We start from the raw sequence: 22,886 nt of genomic DNA, 5'->3' as shown, positions 1-22,886 counted from the left end.
TCGCATGTTGTGTTTGCAGAATGACGAGGCTCCGGCTACAGAGCCAGAAGGATTTGTTTGGTGGCCTTCGTAGGACTGTGTCCGGACCCGCAGGATACGCGACCCTCTGTCACCACATGTAGGCCGCCTTCTTTGCACACTGTGTTCGCGTGCTCCCACGCCTATCGCTTCCCTGCGAGCTCGGTGATGGATGGTCTGGCTGTTACGTCAGCTCAAGTTCGCAGGCGCCGCTTACTCTGGTGGGAAGCCATTCCAGTGGAGGTTGTTGTTTAACTGTTTGTGTGGAGGGAATCCAGCGCACAAGTATAGTTGGCGCGGAGTTTAGCGCTTAGACAGGATTCGCAGTACGGGCTTTTGGTGGACTCATCACTGTGGGCTTTGATGGTCGCAGGAGGGGCAGTTCTGTCTTGGACGGACGGAGTGCATCTGGACCACTGGATGCAAAACTTAGAAATTTCGTACACGCGCTTCTTTAGCAGACTTTGCTCTTGAGACCTTTGATCGAGTTGGTGCTCAGTCACTCTGATCGCAATATCAGTCTCCACCCAAAGCAGCCATCTCCTGCACATACGACGACAACAGTAGTGGTAATATCCACAGGTCCAGTATTTAGTGAATTAACAGGCTATCGAAATGCCCTCTTTGTAGCAGACTCAATCGTGCCGAAGCTGCAGTACGAGTTAATTGTCTGTGCACCGAAGTATCATTCGAGAGGGCTCAATCACTGATGCATAGGATGCTAATTCACGTCTGGTCTTGTTGTCCTCCAGTACACTCTAGATTGCATAGAGCCGTAGGGACCTGCGATGAATCTTACCAACTACACAGTCTCGGATTTCACTTGTACTTAACGTTTAAGACTAATGTTCATTTAATATTCAACTGCGTAATCACTATTCACATGAATGCTTTTGATTTAAATGAATCTTATCGTGGTAGCAAGACTTTATGTAATTTCAGTAGTGAAAAAAAGTTTCCATACCTGCTCCCCGAGCACAGATTTTGGTGAATATCAATTAATTTTTCTAATAATTATTTATGTGAATTTGATCCAACTCAGCTGGCGTTGCACAAGGGCCAACAACTAAATTTGCTTATTCAAATACGTGTTTAACACTTATGTACAGTCACTTGAGGGTCGTGGGTATTAATGAGCTCGGCTCTGATACTGGTTTATTCAAACCACGCAGTCTTCAGCTGTCCCCCCCCCCCCTCCCAAGGAGCTCAAGAAGGGCAACAAAACGGTCTGTAGAATATCGCCCACGTACCGCTGTGCTGTAAGGGTTCCGCGCATGACCACCAAAGAGGTCCTGCTATGAAATGAAATGACAATCACTCCAGGTTGTCAGGCCGTATGATGGGTGGCAATTGTGTTGGTATCCCACAACTGTCTGGGGCGTCTTTGCTGGTCACCAGGGCTCAGTTCCAGGCGGGAATCATCACCGAAGACAATTCCATTTCAGTCAACGAGGTTCCAGGCAAAAGACATGTCTGGAGACAGAGGTGGGATACCAGCCTGACTATCAACCGCCATACAGCCCGACGACCGGCAGTGATGATCTGGGGTGCCATAGCAGGACCCCTTGGTTGTCACCCGCAGCACTCTTGCACCACAGCAATACATCGACGATATTTTATTGCCAATTTTGTAGCTCTTCATGGCAAGTCATTCTGGGCTTACATTTCAGCAAGATAATCCCCACCTGCACATGACGAGGATTTCTATTGCTTGTCTTCGTGCTTATAAAACCTTCATTGGTCAGGAAGGCTGCAGGACCTCTCCCCAATTGAGAACATTTGCAGCATTCTGGACAGGGTCCTCCAACCAAATCGGGGTTTGGACGATATGACGCGCCAATTGAACAGAATTTGGAATGTTATCCCTCAGGAGGACATCCAACAAGTCTATCGGTCAGTGCCAATCCGAAAACTGCTTGCATATGGGCCAGATGTGAACCAACGCGTTACTGACTTGCTTAAGTCTTGAAGTTCTTTCTCTTTAATAAATCATCCATTTTTTCTGAAATTGTAATCATTTGTCCCTCTGTACATGTGCATCACATTTACCGATTTCCGTCTCAATCGGATAATTCGTTTTTTTTTTCCGAGTGTTTTCGACAGATCACTAAAACCGCACATCCTATGCTGTGGGATAAACGCCAGGAAGGTAAAAGTTTCCTTATAGTTTCCATTTGCTTATCCGTACAAGAAAATTATGTGCGCTAAGTCCATAACTCGGTATAATTAGAGTTGATTTGCTGCGAACACAGACTGCAGTGTGGCAGACCATTACTCTGGATATAACCATTTAAACGCCGCCTGCAAAAATGGGGGCACAGTTTCGTGACCGCATGCCTCAGAATGGACCCCTCAAGTGTTTCAGGTTAGCTTATCTTGAGATATATCCACAGTTTAATGTGTCCTCCTAATAATCTAGATTTCCAAATATAACAGTCCTGTGAAAATACTTACCTTGTCGCCTTTTGTTGTCTAGCTCTGTAGGACTACGGTTCCATGCTGCAGGGTGTAAACGATAACTGTTTACAATGTTCTACTGTGGAGTAGAGGGAGTCAAGACGAAAAATTTGATATAGGACGTTTGTGGTCCAGCAAGCAAGGGAACAGCCTCAAACTGTCCTACAAAAGCCACGTAAGCTACAGCGCAAAAGCGCTGCGCGAAATTTTCGATATCCTGTCGCTCCCTCACGCCACCAGATTAGTCGCCTGTTTCCTTAGCATTATTAATTTAAACTTTCCCTGAAGGCCATTACAGAAAAAAGAGTTTTGTAAACGGTATGCAAAAACTAATTACTTTTAGATTACTTTTTCAGTTCGATCTAAATTTAACGCTTACAAATATTTAGTTTCGTAGTATGAATGCCAGATTTAAAAAAAATATTTAAAATTCACAACATTTTCAGGGAAAATTTACAAATATATCAACTGTACATAATGTAAGTGCAAGAACAAGGGATTTTTTAATATTAAAGACGGATTTAGTAAAAATCACGCGAGGCAGGTATGCGCTTTAGCTTGGGTGGCCAATTTGGAGCTGTTTCCTGGCTTGAGAGACCACGTGTCCTGTATAAATTTGTTGTTCTGAGCTTCACCTACACTGCTGTGGTACGTTGTAAACAATTAACGCTTGCTCCCTGTATATCTGATGTGATCTTAGCTTTATACCGTCGTTAATGACCGCGTTGTCGATGAGGCGTCTGAGACGGCTGTTACGATTAATCAAGGAAAACCCCCAGTTGGGAAACGGGGCCAAAATTAGTTGCTTACTGTCGAGTTACAATTTACAATTTCTTTATTGATTACTTCAACCATTAAAAGTCATTTCTTTATAACTTGACCACGAACAGATCCAAAAACGCTAGTAGGCATGAGTGCCTTTTCAAAACAATTTACTTTACAGTTAACGGCCAAGCCATTTTGTTTGAAACCGACTTTGATAAAACATTTGAAAACAAATCAAATTTTCCAAGTAATGAAATTAAAAAACCACCAATTTGCATACAATTTCGCTACCGAAAATGTAGGGAGCCAACTTCTTTTAAACTTTGGCACAACAAGATATTAAATTACAACGTCTCGCTAACAGGGAGGCAGAACTAACATTTTCAAAGGATGCCAAGTAGATTAAAACATTCAAAGTAAAGATACAGTCATTCACCTTTTACAATAACTAACAATTTTAAAGCCACGTAATTTTAAAAACCCACCAATGAAAGGCAAACTTAACCTTTTTAAACAGTGGCCAAAAACAGAATATAATACAACAATTTAACATTTTACAATAACTAACAACATTAATACCATGTCCTGGGGTAGAAATAATTAACCGACCGGGTGTAAGGGCGGCCACAATTGTCTTCCGAAGGATGCTCAGGCTAGAAGCGGACTAACAGACTCACAACGCCTCACATTCAGCAATCACATCGACCTCACGCGAGGCCAGGGGAGGAATAGGAATCAAATAAGGAACCATAATCCCTGCCCAAAAATACACTTCCTCCCAGGCAGTACTAATAAGAAGCCAAAAGATCACTGTCTATAATTACATCGGCGACAGGGACAGGAAATCCGAACGCAGGAGGCCACAAGGCAGAAAAAATATGATCTAAAACAGACGCTGGTTGCACAAACCAAAATTCTTCAATTAACATCTAAACCTTCAACCAACTCAACTTGCAGTTCATCAGAGAAACAACAGGTGAACTCCGATGCAAAGGTTCCTCACACCCGACCGTATACACGTCGCCAGTGTACCCTACTGGGCACAGTCACGCAGCCACGCGCTCTGTCACCGGAGCCCTCGCCTTCTCTGCACCCACAGCGGCGAAATACCACTCCTCAGGTTAGGCGAGTTACTAGTCCATTATTCCCGCCTCCGGACGGAAAATTTAAAGACATTCGTTGCCGCTCCCACCAAGCAGTGACTCGGAACCACAGCCGTGGCCCCCGGGTGCTCACAGCAAGAGCTTACAGCCTTGTCCCGTCAACTCGTCCCACTCGTCTCCCACCGCCAGGATAGACCACGCGGCTTCTCAGAACAACAGCCAACTCTCCACCGCCACGCCACGCCGCGGTCTCATCGTACGACATTCTCTAATTCCCGATTTTAAAAACCGACCGACCGACTCGTCACCGCTAGGCAACTAACCGGCCATCCCCCAAAAGATCTTATTCCCTTACACAATGCTAACAGGAAGCAACGACTCGAAGATCGACTAGACCAGACACGCCACCAGAGGGGAATCTCAACAGAATCGCACGCAGCATAACGATAAATATGAAAGAATCAATTGACGATGGAATGGAAGGACTCAGGACAATCTTTACAGCGCGATATATGTTGAGAGCCGACACACGGCTCAGCGTCAAACACTAATCTTTTTTCCTTTGAGTTTATACATAACAAGGATGAACTTACAGTGCTGTATTTTTATTATTGTTCAGCACCAAACCAGTAATACGAGTACAATGCTCTGCAATACGTCGCTGCCTCAGCGTTCCTACTGTTACTCTCAGCAAAGACAACACAGCGTCATCTTGGAAATATACATCTATTTGCAGCTGTCAATGCATCTGATAGCTACACTCGTCGATAGTGTGTCAATACTGTCCCATTTCTGTCCAAATACATCATTTCAGATGAGGCTGCTGCTTTTATTCTAGTGGCTTGTGACGTCAGACCCCTGTGTCAAACTAGAGCTACGTCAGAATTATGTCGTGTCTTATGACCCAAGTTTCAGTTATATTTATGGCCAATTATACAGATAATTCATTGGGTCCAAATGACATTGGTAGTCCCTTTAAAATTGTCGGTTCCATTAGCATGCAAATCGTGTTTATAAAATGGTGATTGAACCGGGCAGAATGGTAGTGAATGGGCTAAAAACACATAAGATCGAAAATTACTGGAAAATGGCAAAATAAAAATCAATCTGAGTATTACTGTGATGTATATCAAACGATTCTGTTCGATCAGAGGATTACGAAACTGAAATTGGTTTCTGTTTTGGCAAAGTATTCCAGAACATATACACATGTCTACTCTGTATTAAAAAAAGTCCACAAGTATAAGCATTATGTCAGAGTGCAGCACCTCTGATAATAAAATTAAAACAATTTGGAATATTGTTAAAAGGGAAAACGGGCAACTGAGAGCACAGGAAGACTGTATTTCTATCAAATTCAATGAAAAATTTGTTAACAAAAAGCCAGAAGTAGAAAATATATTAAATAACCATTTTTAATTGTTGTTGAGAAAATAGGATCCAGCTATTCATTAAAAAATGCAAGGCAATATATGGAAGAGGCAATACCTAAGCAGTTTGATAAAATTGAAATTCAGTCCACCCCTCCTACTGAAATTAGCAAAATAATAAATTCACTCTAAATTAAAAGCTCACATGGAACTGAGGACATTTCGAACAAAGCACTAAAAACTTGTTCCCAATAGATGAGAAGAATTCTCAGCTATTTTTGTAGTAGCTAACTAAAACTGGGCATTTTTTCCGCACAGACTAAAATATGATACTGTTAAACCACTGCATAGAAAATGCGATAGGTCTAATTCTAACAGCCACCGCCATATCTCGTTTCTGACAGATTTATCCAATAATCTTGACAAAATAATGTATTCAAGAGTAGCTTCACATATTTGTAAAAATTAAGTACTAACAAAATGTCTGTTTGGTTTTCAGAAACGGTTTTCAACAGCAACTGCAACACATGCTTTCACTGATCAAATATTAAATGCTCTGAATAACCAGACATCACCCATTTAGATTTCTTGTAATCTCTCAAAGGCTTTTGACTCAGTGAATCAAGTAATTCTTCTAGATAAGGTAAAGTATTGTGGTATGAGTGGGACAGTGCACAAATAGTTTAATTCATATTGAACTGGAGGATTGCAGAAGGTTGAAACTAACAGTTCAGATATTCCTGCAAAAATCAGCAGAAGCCTCTAACTGGGGAGGTATCAAGAATGGCGTCCCACAGGGTTCAGTCTTGTGTCCCTTATTGTTCTTAATATATATTAATGCTTGCCACTCTATATTCATGAGGATGCAATGCTAGTCCTTCTTGCTGATGATACAAGTATAGTAATCACACCCAACGAAGGAGAATTAACTGAGTAAATTGTAAATAATGTCTTTCAGAAAATTATTCTCCAAAATGGACTCTCACTACATTTTGAGGAAACCCAGTATACAGGGTGGTCCATTGATCGTGACCGGGCCAAATATCTCACGAAATAAGCGTCAAACGAAAAAACTACAAAGAACGAAACCTATCTAGCTTGAAGGGGGAAACCAGATGGCGATATGGTTGGCCCGCTAGATGGCGCTGCCATGGGTCACACGGATATGAACTGCGTTTTTTTTTAAATAGGAACCCCCATTTTTTATTACATATTCGTGTAGTACGTAAAGAAATATGAATGTTTTAGTTGGACCACTTTTTTCGCTTTGTGACAGATGGCACTGTAATAGCCACAAACGTGTAAGTACGTGGTATCACGTAACATTGTTCCTATTTCATTGAGAAAGAAAAAAAAATCGAAATCACAGTCCGAGTAGACTGCATCACAATACACTCTACTTTACATCACCGCCATTGTTTGGCTACATGATGGGTTACGTGTGCTTTGCTCTATACTGTGCGATGAGAGTGAACCTTTTAAGAACGCAAGCTAAGTTGGTTTCTCTATACAAACTTTAGAACAACCATTTAATTGTATTAATGCGACGTCTATGACGTACGTAGCCTGCAGAGAAAATTACTGCGTTCCATATTTTTACGACAAATATCACCCTAGCAAATATAAATCATCAACTGCAAAACAATAAAAGCATCTAATTTTATATACGAAGTTCTCGTGTACAGCTTGTAACACATATCGATTAGAAGTAGGTTTATAGTATGTAACTGTGTACCTGCAATTATGGAGTGTATATTCTGATTTATTTAAACTCCTTGGTATGTGACAAGAAAATTAGTTTTGCAATGTCTATATGAACGAAGCAAAAGAATATGTTAAAATGATAAATTATTATAATATGTCTATGTTCATAAAAAGAAAATGTCTACTGAAAACTGGTTCATGCTTAGGGCACTTGTATTTGTAACATGTAAAAGCTGTAGGGCAGTCCCCCCGCAGCGGAATTGGAATGGCGCGATGTAAAAGGTGGTTCTGGCGGTCGAACTGAGCGGCTCCTTTGTGTGAAAGGTACGCAGTATGTAGCTAGCCGTAGCACGGTACACTTAGACTGTGCTAAGAGAGGTAATTGGATGCTGCTTTATAAAGGATTTGCCTCGGATGTGGATCTGTCTATTATTTGGTATTCTCGGCATAAAGGAATGGCTCTAATATGTTGAAAATCCGACGCCTAGAAGAGATTTTATAGAGCATTTGAACATCAAGAGCCGTGAGTACAGTTAGCCGCCATGTCGCTTGCCACCAATCTTTGTCACTGCTTCACTAACTTCATACATTCAGTAATGTATATGGACATGGAATAGTTAATTTGTGTGTGGTTTTTAATAATAATCAGAACATTATAAATCCGTGTCAGGAACCATATTTTCTATCCTCATCACGAACCTGTGCAGGGTCCTCACTAAACCTACTAAAATCGAGTATCCTGATTTAAATGAACAATTCTTGCATTCAAGTGTTTAAAAGTGATTTTTGTCTAATATAAAGGGAGTAGTAAAAGTTAAAACCACAAAAGTGAAGTTGGAGAGACTTTTGCTAAAGTAGCCTTACTTTATTAAAAAATATAGTTTTGTAGGATTACAGTGCAAGATTGTGTAAATATTATAGTCTAGAATACCTGCTTCACAGGTGATAAAAAGACAAATATGTTAAGCTCATTTTCAAAAATTGTGTGGTTTTGATTTCTATCATGAATGGATCCTTTTTTGACGTTAATTGAGCCCAGTGTTGTATTTTATTGTTTTACAAAGTAAATCATTGAGCTACTCCAAGTGAAGTGAATGATTAGCTTTTTGAATTAATCTTTTCTACTGTAATAATCAGAGAGTGTTGACGAGTGAAACTATACTAGTTTATGGGTCCCCATCATATTCTCCACCTATTAGAAAAAAAAGATTGAACTATTACTGTTTCTAAGGAAAACTGATATACGTAGAGGAGTTTTAACACTGTATTTATGATAATATTCATCTTTATTTGTTTTTGTCATGTCAGTTAAGATAAAAGCCCCTCACATCCAAATTTAGATTTCTGCACTTCATGCAGTAACATTTCAGTAATTGATTAAGTAATGATCTTGAGTGTAGCTGTCATTTGTATGAGCTTGCTGCAAATTTGCTTCGTATAATTCAATGATGTGTGCGTTATTGGTAACTGCTGCTACTCACAGTTCAGAGTGCACTGTGTCAGTTTGTGTCCTGTGTGCTATTCAAAGGGAAATATTACCGAAAGTAACTTCAATAAGCAATATTCGATTTTCTTAAACATATATTTCCAAATTAATGTGCCTAATTGGGCTGGCGGCCGTTAATTTTTTTTATTTTTTTTATTTTATTTTATTTCTTTTATTTATTTATTTATTTATTTATTTTTGCATTCACTTATGAGACTGCTTACACCACACTTGTCCGCCCTATTCTGGAGTATTGCTGTGTGGTGTGGGATCTGCATCAGGTGGGACTAACGGATGACATCGAAAAAGTACAAACAAGGGCAGCTTGGTTTGTATTATCACGAAATAGGGGAGACAGTGACACAGACATGTTACGTGAATTGGAGTGGCAATCATTAAAACAAAGGTGTTTTTCATTGCGACGGGATCTTATCATGCAATTTCAATCATCAGTTTTCTCCTCCGATTGCGAAAACATTCTGTTGTTACCCACCTACATAGGGAGAAATGATCATCAAGATAAAATTAGAGAAATCAGGGCTCGCACTGAAAAATTTAAGTGCTCGTTTTTTCCGCGCACCGTTCGAGAGTGTAACGGTAGAGAGACAGGTTGTTCATCGAACAGCAGACTAATCACGTAGATGTAGATGATTTTATTACTTTCATTAACTCCAAAGGTTAAAGTCCGTTTAGTTTTTCTGTTAATTTCACCATATTCAAAATTATAGTCCGATACCTTTGTCCATTAGACACAGGCGCAGTCAAAATTCGAAATCCTCTCAGAGAGTAACATTAGCGTGTTTCACGGCACGTTAGTGTTATATGGGGCTTATCCCGTGACAGGACTAAAGGTTCGGTTGTTAGGGAAGAGTAACAAACACGCTAGTGTTTAAGCTTACAATCGCTTCCTGGAAAACTGTATGGAATCCGATACTTTTGTTTGCCTTTCCTTTTCATGCCTTTTATGAACGTACTACTAATACATCATATTAAACCTTATTTCCGTTTATTTTGCAGGGCAAATAGCGTAAAAAATTGAAATGATGAAAGATTAAATAGTTTCCACAGAGGGTCTCGAACCCACGACCTTCGGCTTACCGTTCTGTAATCTTACAACTTTGTTTTCCTTAGGTTTTGTCAACTTTGCTCAGGAGCTTTACTAATCTTCTCTGTGTAGTTCCAGTTTTAGTATATGTACCACCATAACGAGTACAATCCACTCAGCCACCCCCAACTTACGTGCGTTGCTACCATTAATGTGTCATGTCTAGCCCGAGCCGCACCAAAATTGCCATTTTCTTTTAAACGCCTGGCCATCAGGAGCCCCCACTTGTGGTATTGTCATCTCTAACCAAGCCCTGCAAATATCACGAACTTGGACGAAATCGGTGTCGAGTAAGTGCGGTCTCCTTGTGAGCTACAGGTTACTTTATGTGTTGCGCTGAAGAAGTGCGCTCAAGTAAAATACTTAAGCGTTTATTTTCTCCATTCTGTAGTTAGAGTGGCTTTCCTTCCGCTTTTTAAGACAAGTACTATATGTTAGCTACATTTAGAAGAAAGTTACGTATAACCTAAAACGAACCAAATGTTAAGCATCCAGCGATCACATTTTTCACTGAAAACCGTTCAACTTTTACTCTACAGAGTATTTGGAAATTAATTATCACAGCAGTTATGCCCATATCGAAAAAATAGGCACATCATCATAAAGCTGTGATATGAAACTATAAGATACGACCGAAAGAAAGTTTGCCTGACAATTATTTTCCTCAGAATGGAATGAGATATATTATACACAGAACTGATGAATATGCCCAAATGAGAAAACAGTCGTTTTTAATTTTCTTAAAGGAAGAAGGGAACCTCTACCGAAAAATTAACTCCAGCAGTATTTTTTACAGTTTAATGGGCTTTTACTGTTTACAGCAAGAAAATCTGAAAACTCATTTTTCTCATATAATGCTACTTCGTGGGAATCGCTCGTTACTTTCCTGTGTGGTATTTTCTCTTACTACTGCTGATTACTATGTTTCTACCTTTTACAGTACATCAAGCAACTGCTTACTTGTAGGTAAGCCCAGCAGGTGAAATGCACATTTAATAAAATAAACAGAACCTATCCGTTCCCCTCGGGCTTCAAACACAGCTAGCTGTTTACTCGTTTTCAATATGGCAGACTTCGTGCGTGAGCACTAAATTCGGGTGCATGGGTTTCAGCTGAGTTACCATTCTGGATACTCTCTATTCTGCGCCTGGACATTACAGAAGGCGGGACGTTACATTTAACAGGGCGTATGACCACCACGGTCGGCAGTGTCTTTTTTTGCAACGTACTCCCATGCTGACTACGAGATTTATAAGGAATTCTTGTGATAGGGCGTCTCATCCCTCACATGGGCGGTTGACAAGAGCTGGATGGTCGTTCTGGACGTGCTGTAATACTTTCCAGCGCATCCCACACGTGCTCGGTTGCATTGAAGTTGGGGGAACGAAAAGGCCAGTCCATTCACAAGATGTTCTATCATTCCAAGAGCTCCTCCACCTGGGCAGTTCGTTGCCGTCGCGTATTTTCATCAACAGAAATGAAGTCAGGTCCGAATGGACCCCTGAGAAGAGGCACATGGGGAATGAGTATTGTACCACAATTACATTGACCGGTGAGTGTACCGTGTTCAAAGACTTGTAAGATAAAAATTATGTCTCTCCATAGCGTAACACCTAGACCACCAAAACCATAATGTTCGATAATGATACTAGATGCATTACGTGTTCCCACCCATCGCCATATGAGAGTCCGTCCAACCTTCTGTCCTATAATGTAATACTTCTTTCTTTGTATGGTCTAAGTTTCATCGAGCTATGTTACTTGGCAGTGACACATCATGCGAAAGTTACATTCGTCCCTAAGTTTTGCACACTAGTGTATTTGATCGAGTTTCACAAATGTTACGTCGTTGGAGCCCTGTTCGAAGAATTTTATACGATGCCACATTAGAAAGTGTGCAATCCCATCAAAAAAGACAAGGTCAGACTCGAAATCCGGCAGCGAACGTCATAAGTTCAAAGATCGACATATAAAGGGAAGGATAATTCCGAGAAATTTTATGTAGTGGCCGAAAGTCTCTTTTATGTTACAGTAGAACCAACTTTTATTGCTTAGAATTTAGGTTACGAAGAATAAAGCAGTTTTCATATGAAGCAGTCGACTTTAAGTGAATCGACTGGTCGCAAGCGATTTCAGATTTCTCAAAAGAGCGATAGGTTCAACAGAGTCATATCGCGACGTATAGTCACGCGAATATATTGCTGGAAGTGTAATGTTGAGTAAATGAGGCCTTTACACATTTTCTTGTACGTCAGTTTTTATATCTGACATGAGCGAGGGAGATGACGGAGAACACCATGGTGAACATTTGGCGACATATGGTTTCGGTGGCATGTCGGAGCGATTTCTCACAATGGCAGCTTCTTGTGAGAGGTAGAGGGGAGCGAAACCGTCGAGTTACAACTCGGCGAAGAAGACAAAGACGGTGCCATTCTCAGGCCTCGTACAAAATAAGCAGAACCAGGGGACGTAACAGAGAAAAATTCTGGTGTTCCCCGTGTGAGAGGAGCATGCTTAAGACACTAACTGGGTTCGTAGCTTGGCAGGAGCCAGTGCAACCAATTCTCTGAAGCCAACCGCGAAACGAAGAAACAGCTCAGAGCTCACTTGTAGACAGCCTGTGGACACGAGACGTTTTGTGCGGCCGTTTCCGTGAAGGACGAGCCTCTGGATTCCGACACCGTGTCCTTGCGGCACTGAGGTGATGGCCGCCGCAGCAAGGATCGTAACAATATGCACGTAAACTTTCTGTGCGTAACAAAACCGTTGTGTGATTGTTCCTGTAGTTTCTCCTACGCTCATCGTGTTTCTGCGCGCTTTGGTCATTACAGCTTGCGCACTGAAATGCGTTAAAATACACTGAGGTGACAAAAGTCATGAAATACCTCCTAATATCGTGTCGGACCTGCTTTTGGCCAGCGTAGTGCAGCATCTGGACGTGGCATGGACTCAACAAGTCAATGGAAAATCTCTTCATAAATACTGAGCCATGCTGCCTCTATAGCCGTCCACAATTGCGAAAGTATTCCCGATGCTGGATTTTGTGCACCAACTGACCTCTCGCTTATATCCCATAAATGTTCGATCGGATTCTTGTCGTGCGATATGGATGGCCATATCATTCGCTCCAGCTATCCAGAATGTTCTTCAAACAGGTAAGAAACAACTGTCGCCCGATGACATGGCGAATTGTCATCAATAAAACTCTCATCGTTGTTTGGAAACATGAGGTACATGAATGGCTACAAATTGTCTCCATATAGCTAAACATAGCCATTTCCAGTCCACGACCCAGCCCATTGCACGTAAACACAGTCCATACCATCATGCAGCCAACAAGAGCTTGCACAGTGCCTTGTTTAAAAATCTGATTCCGTGGCTCCGTGCCGTCTGCTCCACTCTCGAAACTCACCATCAGCGTTTACCATCTGAAATCTGGATTCACCTCACCAGGCCTCGATATTCCACTCCTCTAGGGTCCAACCGATATGGTCACGATCCCAGGGGAGGTGCTACACGCGATGTAATACTGTTAGCAAAGGCACCCGCGTCGGTCGTCTGCTACCACAGCCCATTAATGCCAAATTTCCCCGCCCTGTCCTAACGGACACGTTCGTCGTACGTCCCACATTGATTTCTAGTGGTGGTGGTGGTGGTTAGTGTTTAACGTCCCGTCGACAACGAGGTCATTAGAGACGGAGCGCAAGCTCGGGTTAGGGAAGGATTGGGAAGGAAATCGGCCGTGCCCTTTCAAAGGAACCATCCCGGCATTTGCCTGAAACGATTTAGGGAAATCACCGAAAACCTAAATCAGGATGGCCGGAGACGGGATTGAACCGTCGTCCTCCCGAATGCGAGTCCAGTGTGCTAACCACTGCGCCACCTCGCTCGGTATTGATTTCTATGTTGTTTGACTGTTAGCACAAGCAACTCACATGAACGCTGCTACTCTCGCTCGTTAAGTGAAACCTCTCAGTCACTGCGTCGTCCCTGGTAGGAGCGCTCTTGCCACTGTGGATCTCAGAATACTGAAATCCCTAACTACTTCCGGAATGGAATGTCCCATGTGTCTAGCTCCAATTTCCATTCCTCGTTCAAAGTCTGTTGATTCCGGTTGCCGGCCACAATCACGGTTCAAATGGTTCAAATGGCTCTGAGCACTATGGGACTTAACTTCTGAGGTCATCAGTCTCCGAGAACTTAGAACTAATTAAACCTAACTAACCTAAGGACATCACACACATCCATGCCCGAGGCAGGATTCGAACCTGCGACCGTAGCGGTCGCTTGATTCCAGACTGTAGCGCACAGAACCGCCGGCCACTCCGGCCGGCCCACAATCACGTCGGAAACCTTTTCACATGAATCACCCGAGTACAAATGGCAGCTCCACCAATGCACTGCTCTTTTAGACCTCGTGTACGCGATACTACCGCCATCTGTATATGTGAAGATCGCCATCCCATAACTTTTGTCACCTCAGTATATATGCAGTTCTATCAAGATTACCATGTGAATACATTTTTTACATGGCCAGCTATGGCCAGCTCTGCAGCTCTTGCAACTGTGAAATATATCCTTGGTCATCATGCTGGTGTCCAACATTGCAAGCAGGATCGAAATGATGTTCTTTGATCCAGAGCATTTATATTACTACTAGTGTGAACAATTACTCTGTGAGGGAAAGCCTGTTTCAGGCTAGGGAGAACTACATAGCAATGTAGGTAACCCATCCCTCTCACATTTCATTTTTCCATTAAATGCATCTGGTTTTGACTAGGAGAACTCCTGTTCGCTGGGGTGTAAACGGGAGGAACGCACGCACGCTCTGGAAGAGCTGCCGGGCAGTGCCGGGCACCATAGGGTCTCACGCTAGTGGGCCGCATGGTCAGTCGGAAGATCCTTTGAAGGGTTTATTCTCCTGGCTAAGCTTCTGCGAACAGGAAAAACTGATGTCCTCAATAAAAGAACCGGAAACACTGTGGAAAGGGGTGAGATCTCTGCATTGCTTGTAAACTTCGAGTGGAGTCCTCAGCTGTCCACTTGCCATTATGCTGTGTATGGTCTCCAGACACGTTCCCTCAAGCAAAATATAAAACCACTCGTGTTATGCAAATTTCCAAAATTTGCCTTTCCCGCGGGAACGGTGTGCTGGACTTGGGAATGGAGCCACGCATGTCTTCCGTTTCCATATACACGTGCCTGTTTAGTGAATACATTTTAACTTAATGGTGGAAACTAGGGAGCTGACTTCTACATTCGTAACTGCAAGATCAGTTAGGCTCTTTTCTGGGGCTGGATAGAAAGGATTGTGTGGGGTGCCTTTCTGAAGTCTTAAAGGAAGGCTACCAAAATTCAGGAAGGCATCGGCACTGGTATCCTGATTCGAACGTCTCCTTGGTAATGATAATTTGGACTGCACTCTCATACGTGTTTTACTTGACTTTGACCCTCTGCCATGTCTTCAAAGTTTCTCTTTGAGCTTACGCGCATCTGCAACGAGCAATCAGGACCATGACGAGATCCGCGATTCGCAGTCACATCACAACGGCTCAGCCCAGAAGCAGCAGCGGCCAGAGTTCGGCGCTCCCCGACTTGTAGGTAACCACCTCAATGGCGGTCACGATTACATCGTATTTGCAATGCACTCTCTCGCCTTCGGAAATCGCGATATGTTGAGGGAAGAGGAGTTCATTCCTAGTTTCTGTTTTTTAGTCTTTATAACTTGATATAAGCGCTTCACGCTCTGTTATGTACGTTTTTTTCAAATCTAATTCTTGCTTCAACGGGAAATTTTTTCTCGTGACCACTCATGTTTGTTTCGCTATCGAATTAACTCATTGGAGCCCACCCACCTAGTGATGTTTCTTTCAGCTTATTCCTTTATTCACTGATCTGTTGTACTCTCTGTTCGAATTTATTTCTTTTTTGTGCAATTTTAAAGTTTTGCAATCACTCTTGAAAGCATAATGCTTGTCCTTCATGTGTCTGGGCACCATCTCAATCGTAATTGTCCAGCATCATGCTGATGGCGACTCTAACTATCATTCATTTTCTTATCATTGTTCTATTTTAATTATCTAATTTCATTCTCAAATTGTTTTATAACTTCGACGTTTGTAGTCCTGAGTAATTTTTAAACACTTTTTGAATGAATGGTATTTTACCAAATCAAACTCTATCATTTCACAACCATTAAAGCAAGTTATTCAGCTGAAATGCCCAGTTCCTCCAGCCATAAGTGAGAGGTGAGGCCCCTGACGCGTTCAGGTATTTATCAAATAACGTTTTCCGAAGTATGCGACTGTTGATTTTTCAAGTAGCCTGTTAGCTTCGTGGGGGTAATATATCGTTTTATATGATCTAGGAGAATAGATTCAGCTTGAGTCCAATTTGCATACCCACGGAGCACCTGGTGAGCAAGAGGTTGTGTTCACAGCACACTCGGTTTCTGGCAGCTCTTTCATAGGGATTCTTGAGTAACATTCATCTAGCGACCGTGTTTTATTCAATTATTTCAACTAGCCATAAAGGCACAGTCGCCTCCATGGGTAATTTACTGAGGAGTGGAAATGTAAAACGTTCTAAAAGCCATCTTTTCAAAACCGCGTTTTCAGTGCTATTGTATTCTCGGTAGTCTTTTCCAAGTCCATAGACTTTTTACATCTGTTAGATCATGAAGAAAATGTTTCGCATTCGTTACTAGATGGTGCATGGTAGAAGAAAGATAAGCGAGGCCTTTGTTCTGCAAGGTTTCCAAGAGACTGTTGAGTCAACTAAAGCTATGAACCCATCTCATTTGATTCCTATGCATACAACTGACTTCTTTGACTTTAAAGATGCTACTGAAAGATTATTGTCAATGTAACCATCTAAGATCCCCACGTTCACTGTAATCAAAGTGTCTCATCCATCTAAAATAGCCATTAAAAATTTCTTTGAAAAATAGTAACGGAAAATCTCAATTTCTTCAAAAGAGGAAAGACCGTGGCTGATGTATACCATGCCATACTTCATTTGAAAGACCAGCCATGTCTATCAGTTGTAAAACAGAAGGAATTACTGACAATGTCACCATTTTTCCCTCTACAGCACATGGAGTTCCACTATACGTTTTGCAGTATCTGATGCCAAGAATGGATCTATGTAAGAAACGGAAGTCAGCAGTAAAAGATTTTTTCTTGAAATAAATATTTTCAATCTCTTGTAAAAATTTAAAAGATTTTAGCTATGATTGTTTTAGCACAGTTTTAATAGTTGACACATTACTGTTGTATTGTACTTGTGTTATCACTTGAAACTAAAACTTTCTTATTGGCACTTAGAACTACCCAGTTCCCTGCGGTAGCAGTTAGAACATTCTTAATGAAGTATTTATTTTCCACTTTCGAAAATGGTTCAAATGGCTCTGAGCACTATGGGACTTAATATCTCAGGTCATAAGTCCCCTAGAATTTAGAACTACTTAAACCTAACTAACCTAAGGACATCACACACATCCATGCCCGAGGCAGGATTCGAACCTGCGACCGTAGCGGTCGCGCGGTTCCATACTGAAGCGCCTAGAACCGCTCGGCCACCAGTGGCCGGCTTTTCCACTTTGTCTAATTATTTTTTGCAGTGGCGAGGTGAGCAGCAAAATTCTGGGGTAAAAGTATACCTTCTAAATTTTTTGGATACCAATAAGAGATACAGTGTTTTCTTTATCCTCCTGAAAAATGTGAGATTTTGAAAGTTTACCGTCTAATCTCCTTGCCTAGGGACGCCAGATGAAAGTTGAAATCGTTAAGTCCTGAATGAAAATTGCACAACCGATAACTGGGGAGGGGAGCTTGAGAGCGCTACCTAGAGAGCGTGCCCTTTCTGTAGGATACTAGGCAAGGGGCTGGAGGGTTCACACGCTGATGTGTGGGTCCCTGCATTCTATAGCTTTTATTTTAAATAAATTCCTTTAGCTTGACTTCTTTGTGATTTTTAAGGTATGTTAAAGATTGATGACAATTGATTACGTATTTATTTTAAATATTATCACTCGATTTTACAGCGATTGCAGCAATTGTTCCCAGTTTACAGATATTACAATTTTATAACTTACAGCTCGGGTATATTATATACCAATCTGCACGCACTTTTCTACGGGCAAGACGGAATTGCGTTGGCCAAATGTATACCACCAAATCCTCCCAATATTTTACATAGGACATCCACTACGTGAGGAGGATAACAGGCAAACTGGGGACCAGATACATTAACACAGGGGGTCAAATTTCCTAAATTAACGAGATCATTGATTTCTTTACACAATCCGAAGCTGGAAATAAAAGAATTACTACAAATATTCAAATACCTCTCTTCCATGCGTGAACATTGAGGCAGACGCACTGAGGGCACGTCTGCTCACTTACGGGTCTTCTGTAACCCTTCTAGAATATGGCGGGTACCCGGAGGTCTTCCTGGGCCCCGGTGGAGGGGGTAGTCGAACCACTTGGCCGTGACCAACCTCTCCACCACAAATCTTGTGACACTCAAAAGTCTTTGACTTTTACCTGCCTGTGCTGTCTCTCTGATCCCCTACCCAGGAGTAAGGTTGGCACTACTATACTACAGAACTACTTCCCAACTAAGATTTGGCCACGCTTTACGGACCGGCCGGTGTGGCCGTGCGGTTCTAGGCGCTTCAGTCTGGAACCGCGTGATTGCTACGGTCGCAGGTTCAAATCCTGCCTCGGGCATGGATGTGTGTGATGTCCTTAGGTTAGTTAGGTTTAAGTAGTTCTAAGTTCTAGGGAACTGATGACCACAGATGTTAAGTCCCATAGTGCTCAGAGCCATTTGAACCATTTTTGAACGCTTTACGGAAAGGTGTGAGGAGAATTAGGAAAGTTCATGTGCAGATTCACATTCACGTACAAGAAATGCATAATACACGACACATATAAATACGTATTATGAAGCCTGACACATTTCTTTCCGCCCGTCCACATGGGTTCTGTTGCACACGCGGCCGGCCGCGTCGTGTAATAAAGTTGGCTGTGGAGCCGCCTCTGTTTCTATTTCCCGGTGCGAGCGAGCAGCGAAACCTGCTGCTTCTAGCGCGGAAACTACTGCACCGTTTCTATTTGACACTTGGCTCGTTTGACATTTACACTCTTCAGTTGATCTCAGGCGGAGACCCAAAACAATGCATAAAACATCATTTTATTACATTGTAGAAACAACGATTCATATGTTGTCGTATTCCACAGGTAGAGCCATATCACAACTCGTTGAAACCGTAATTTCCGACGCAGTGGTTTCCAAACAAGGCTGCCTGAAAGCCTTTATAGTCGTCATCTCATCAGCTGCCGTCCGTCACATAGCCTGACATCAGCGGTGACACACGCACAGTGCGTAAGTCCAGCAATTCATCTGCTTAACTTCTTTGTTTACACATTTATTTCACATGGCCCGATTAGGTCCTTCAGACCCCTCTTGTATCTAATGAGGCATCCTTACTTTGTTAACAATTCAGACTGTGTAGTATATGAACAGTATGTGATTACAAGTTTTGAAGTTTGATTACAAGTTTTACAAGCGGCGTCTCTCAGCTCGAACAGGAATTTGTATTTATACATTTGTACACAGACCCATCTCACATCTGAATGCAGATAATTCGTAGGTTTTTACCTAATCTGGATATTACAAGGTAATGATGAGGAGCACTCTCGAACGTACCACGCAGCTGTATAGATACTGATCTGTATCGGTATTTCATATATCTGAAATGAATGTAATGCCTTAGAGCATGACAATTTGTAATCTGAACATGTGGAATGCTCTCAGACTAGATTGATTTTGCTCATAAATCTATTACAAATCGACTGTTTCTATTCTCATGGTATCATGACTGTTTTTATAATTATCGTAACGACTGTGTTTCAAAGAATGTATTGCTGCAAGTTTTCTGTTATTTCATACTTCATAACCTCTAATTAAAAAGTAGACAAAAATTGAGTTATAGCTCACTGTGGAATCTAGAAATGATAGCATTTTACCCAAACTATGAGTAGACTGCGTGAAACAGGCTGTTCTGTGATCACCATATTGCTTAAGAAACTGCAACGCAGGAATCTGCTACCATTGTGAATGATGGTCTGCTGGATGACTCTACACAAAGGTCGCTAGAGGCGAGTTATGGAGCAAAAAATGTCAGCTGTCAGCACACATATGGTATATATTTTAGATGTTTCAGTGGCGTCTTACAGGGTTCGCCACTACGTGATGTCAGGAGGTTCTATTACAAGTCACACTCTCACGTTTTGTTTTGTACGTTTCATAACGCCAGTGCAACATAGCATCGCACTGGTAAAATTGGACCTGCAGCCATGTACAGAACAACAACATTCTCTTCAATTACAGCCTGTTGTTGCTGAACATAAAAGAATTTTTCCCCAACATGTTGTAAAAGGCTGTAGTCTGTAATATTATTTCATGTGTCTGAAGGGTCTGTGATACGCACATGCATTTCAGTTTATTTACAGACACTGACTAGAACGCCAGGGACGCTCTCAAGCCATGTATTTTGGAGTTTAAATTCTCGCATTTTCTTTACTCCGATGACAGTTTCGAAATAATGAGGACATTCTGCAGTGATCAGTAGGTTTTGCAGGAAAATGTTGATTTTTTTTTTCGATTTTACGCAGGGTGGGATTGTATAGGAGATATAACGCGATAAAGTACTGACCTCTATATCTTGATCATCTGTAATCAGTGGCAGTGCTGTAGTTTTTTTACATGTCGTTGGACATCGCAAAATAATGGGGGTGAGGCGCGAGAGAGAGAGAGAGAGAGATGCAAACTGTATCCTGCAGCTGAATGTAGAAAACTATGCCGATTTTGTTCATAAAACTGAAAGAACATGGACTGCTCCTATTTTCGTGGAAACAAGATTGCTTTTTACTGTCATAACGATTGTGTGTGTTTTTAGTGTATGCTCGTTTATAAGAAGTGCATTGATGTTAAATGTAATTGTGACAGCGAAGTGTTTTCCACCAGAGAAAAGCGAGTTCTTGCAGGAACAGTCTGCTGAAGGCATGGGAGCATGTTCCATAGTAGGTTGCAGCAGACAAACAGCTTTCAGTCAGGATAGTTGTCATTTGTCTCTTGTTCCATGGCCCGCCGGCGTCGGAGCCTATTGTGTGTGTCAGCATTGTTGGCACTGACAGACTGGCTGGACCACGCAGCCACACGATCCGCCGGGGATGCATTGGACTGAAGACTCTGCTGCCAGATACGGTGGGGGCCTGCAATCAGCATAGGTGGTGGCAGTGGCCTGTTCCCTAAGCAGCAGTCACGTGAAAAAGCGAGCTGGAGAGTTCTCTGGAATTTCGTTATTGTTACGGGGGGGACTCCAATCTTTGCAAGAAATACATTTAACAGATTGCAGGAAGCATCCATCCGTAACTGATTTCCACAGACCAGAGGCAGCATATCTCTCTGCAGACCATCAACAACAAGATAGAATAGGCCTTTATTCCTACCTACGGTGGAGAGCGGTAGTATGGGGGAGGTAAGACTGGTTCTAAGTTGGTTTGTTCAAGACTGCACATCGAGGAGAATACCTGTGCAACTGCCGCTACACTCTCCTGTTGCAATCTCTTCGGATGATGATTTTTCCCAATCCCCAGTACATGTGTTGCATTATAACCTGTTGTTTATGAGTGCTGGTTTTTTCAGGACTATTTCGACGTGTAATTAGAACACTGAAGCAATTTCCATCAGTTGTGGCAGCATGTATTGGCATTCCTGAATTTCGACCATCTGGGCTGCAGGGTGATTGTTGAACAATGCAGTGGGAGGCTTATGTAGCAAACTCTTATGTCAAACAGCGATAGACTCAATCCTCAGCTGTATGCTTACAGGTAATACAGTTATGGAACTCCTATCGCCGGCCGCTGGTGGTCGAGCGGTTCTAGGCGCTTCAGTCTGGAACCGCGTGACCGCTACGGTCGCAGGTTCGAATCCTGCCTCGGGTATGGATGTGTGTGGTGTCCTTAGGTTAGTTAGGTTTAAGTAGTTCCAAGTTCTAGGGGACTGATGACCTGAGATGTTTAGTCCCATAGTGCTCAGAGCCATTTGAACCATTTTTTTGAACTCCTATCTGTCCAACACCAGCATCTTGTCAGTTGACCACAATTCCCACCAAAAACAAATTACACCAACCTAACCTTCCTCACCTGCATCTGGACAGTTTCTATGTGCTGGAAGGGTACACTTGGGCTCCCTGTGCAGAAGGACTGGAGTTCAGGTCCCAGAAAGGGCACCACCGTTTTGAATTTCCCGCCAAATCCCACTTGGGGGGGGGGGGGAGGAGGACGGGGACGTCAGCAAAGATATCCCCGCCATTTCTGAAATTCCCACCATTTTTTGAATTTGTCACCAAAATTCTAAATTCCCACCAAAATTCGAAATTCCCACCAATAGTTTAGGTGGGAGAAAAGGAGGGGTAGGAAGGGGGAGGGGGCAGGAAACCATGTGCCAGCTGGGGAAAACACATGACGTCGTCTGAGGTGGGGCGTGGGTGTGGGGGTGGGGTGTGGGGGTGGGGGTAATTAATTGATCTATTTAATTAATTTGAATATCAGTTTGATATCGAAAGTAGGGCAGAGCCCCATCACCCTACTACCATAGCAAACAACCCATGCACCACCTTGCCTGATGGTGAAATAGTGCTTATGAAGGCGTTCTGAAAAGTAATGCCTCCGAATTTTTTATGTGGAAGCTCTTAGGGCCAAAGCTCTTTAAATAAAACAAACGTAGTTAACATTCAGTATCTTTATTCTTGATGTCTACTTATTTTCAGCCCTCTGCCACTAGAGGGCTCAGAATTGTAGCGTGTA

General features: G+C 42.3%; 1 non-coding gene across 1 annotated transcript; it reads right to left on the bottom strand.

The window, feature by feature from the left end:
* Window positions 1–10,014: 10,014 nt before the first annotated feature.
* Window positions 10,015–10,116, bottom strand: LOC126250473 (U6 spliceosomal RNA). The gene has a single exon (XR_007545704.1). It is a non-coding gene; the product is annotated as a U6 spliceosomal RNA (small nuclear RNA).
* Window positions 10,117–22,886: the final 12,770 nt, after the last annotated feature.

Source organism: Schistocerca nitens, chromosome 3, assembly GCF_023898315.1.
Source record: "Schistocerca nitens isolate TAMUIC-IGC-003100 chromosome 3, iqSchNite1.1, whole genome shotgun sequence".
NCBI classification, from domain to species: Eukaryota; Metazoa; Arthropoda; class Insecta; order Orthoptera; family Acrididae; genus Schistocerca; species Schistocerca nitens.
This window is presented reverse-complemented; position numbering and strand designations above follow the sequence as displayed.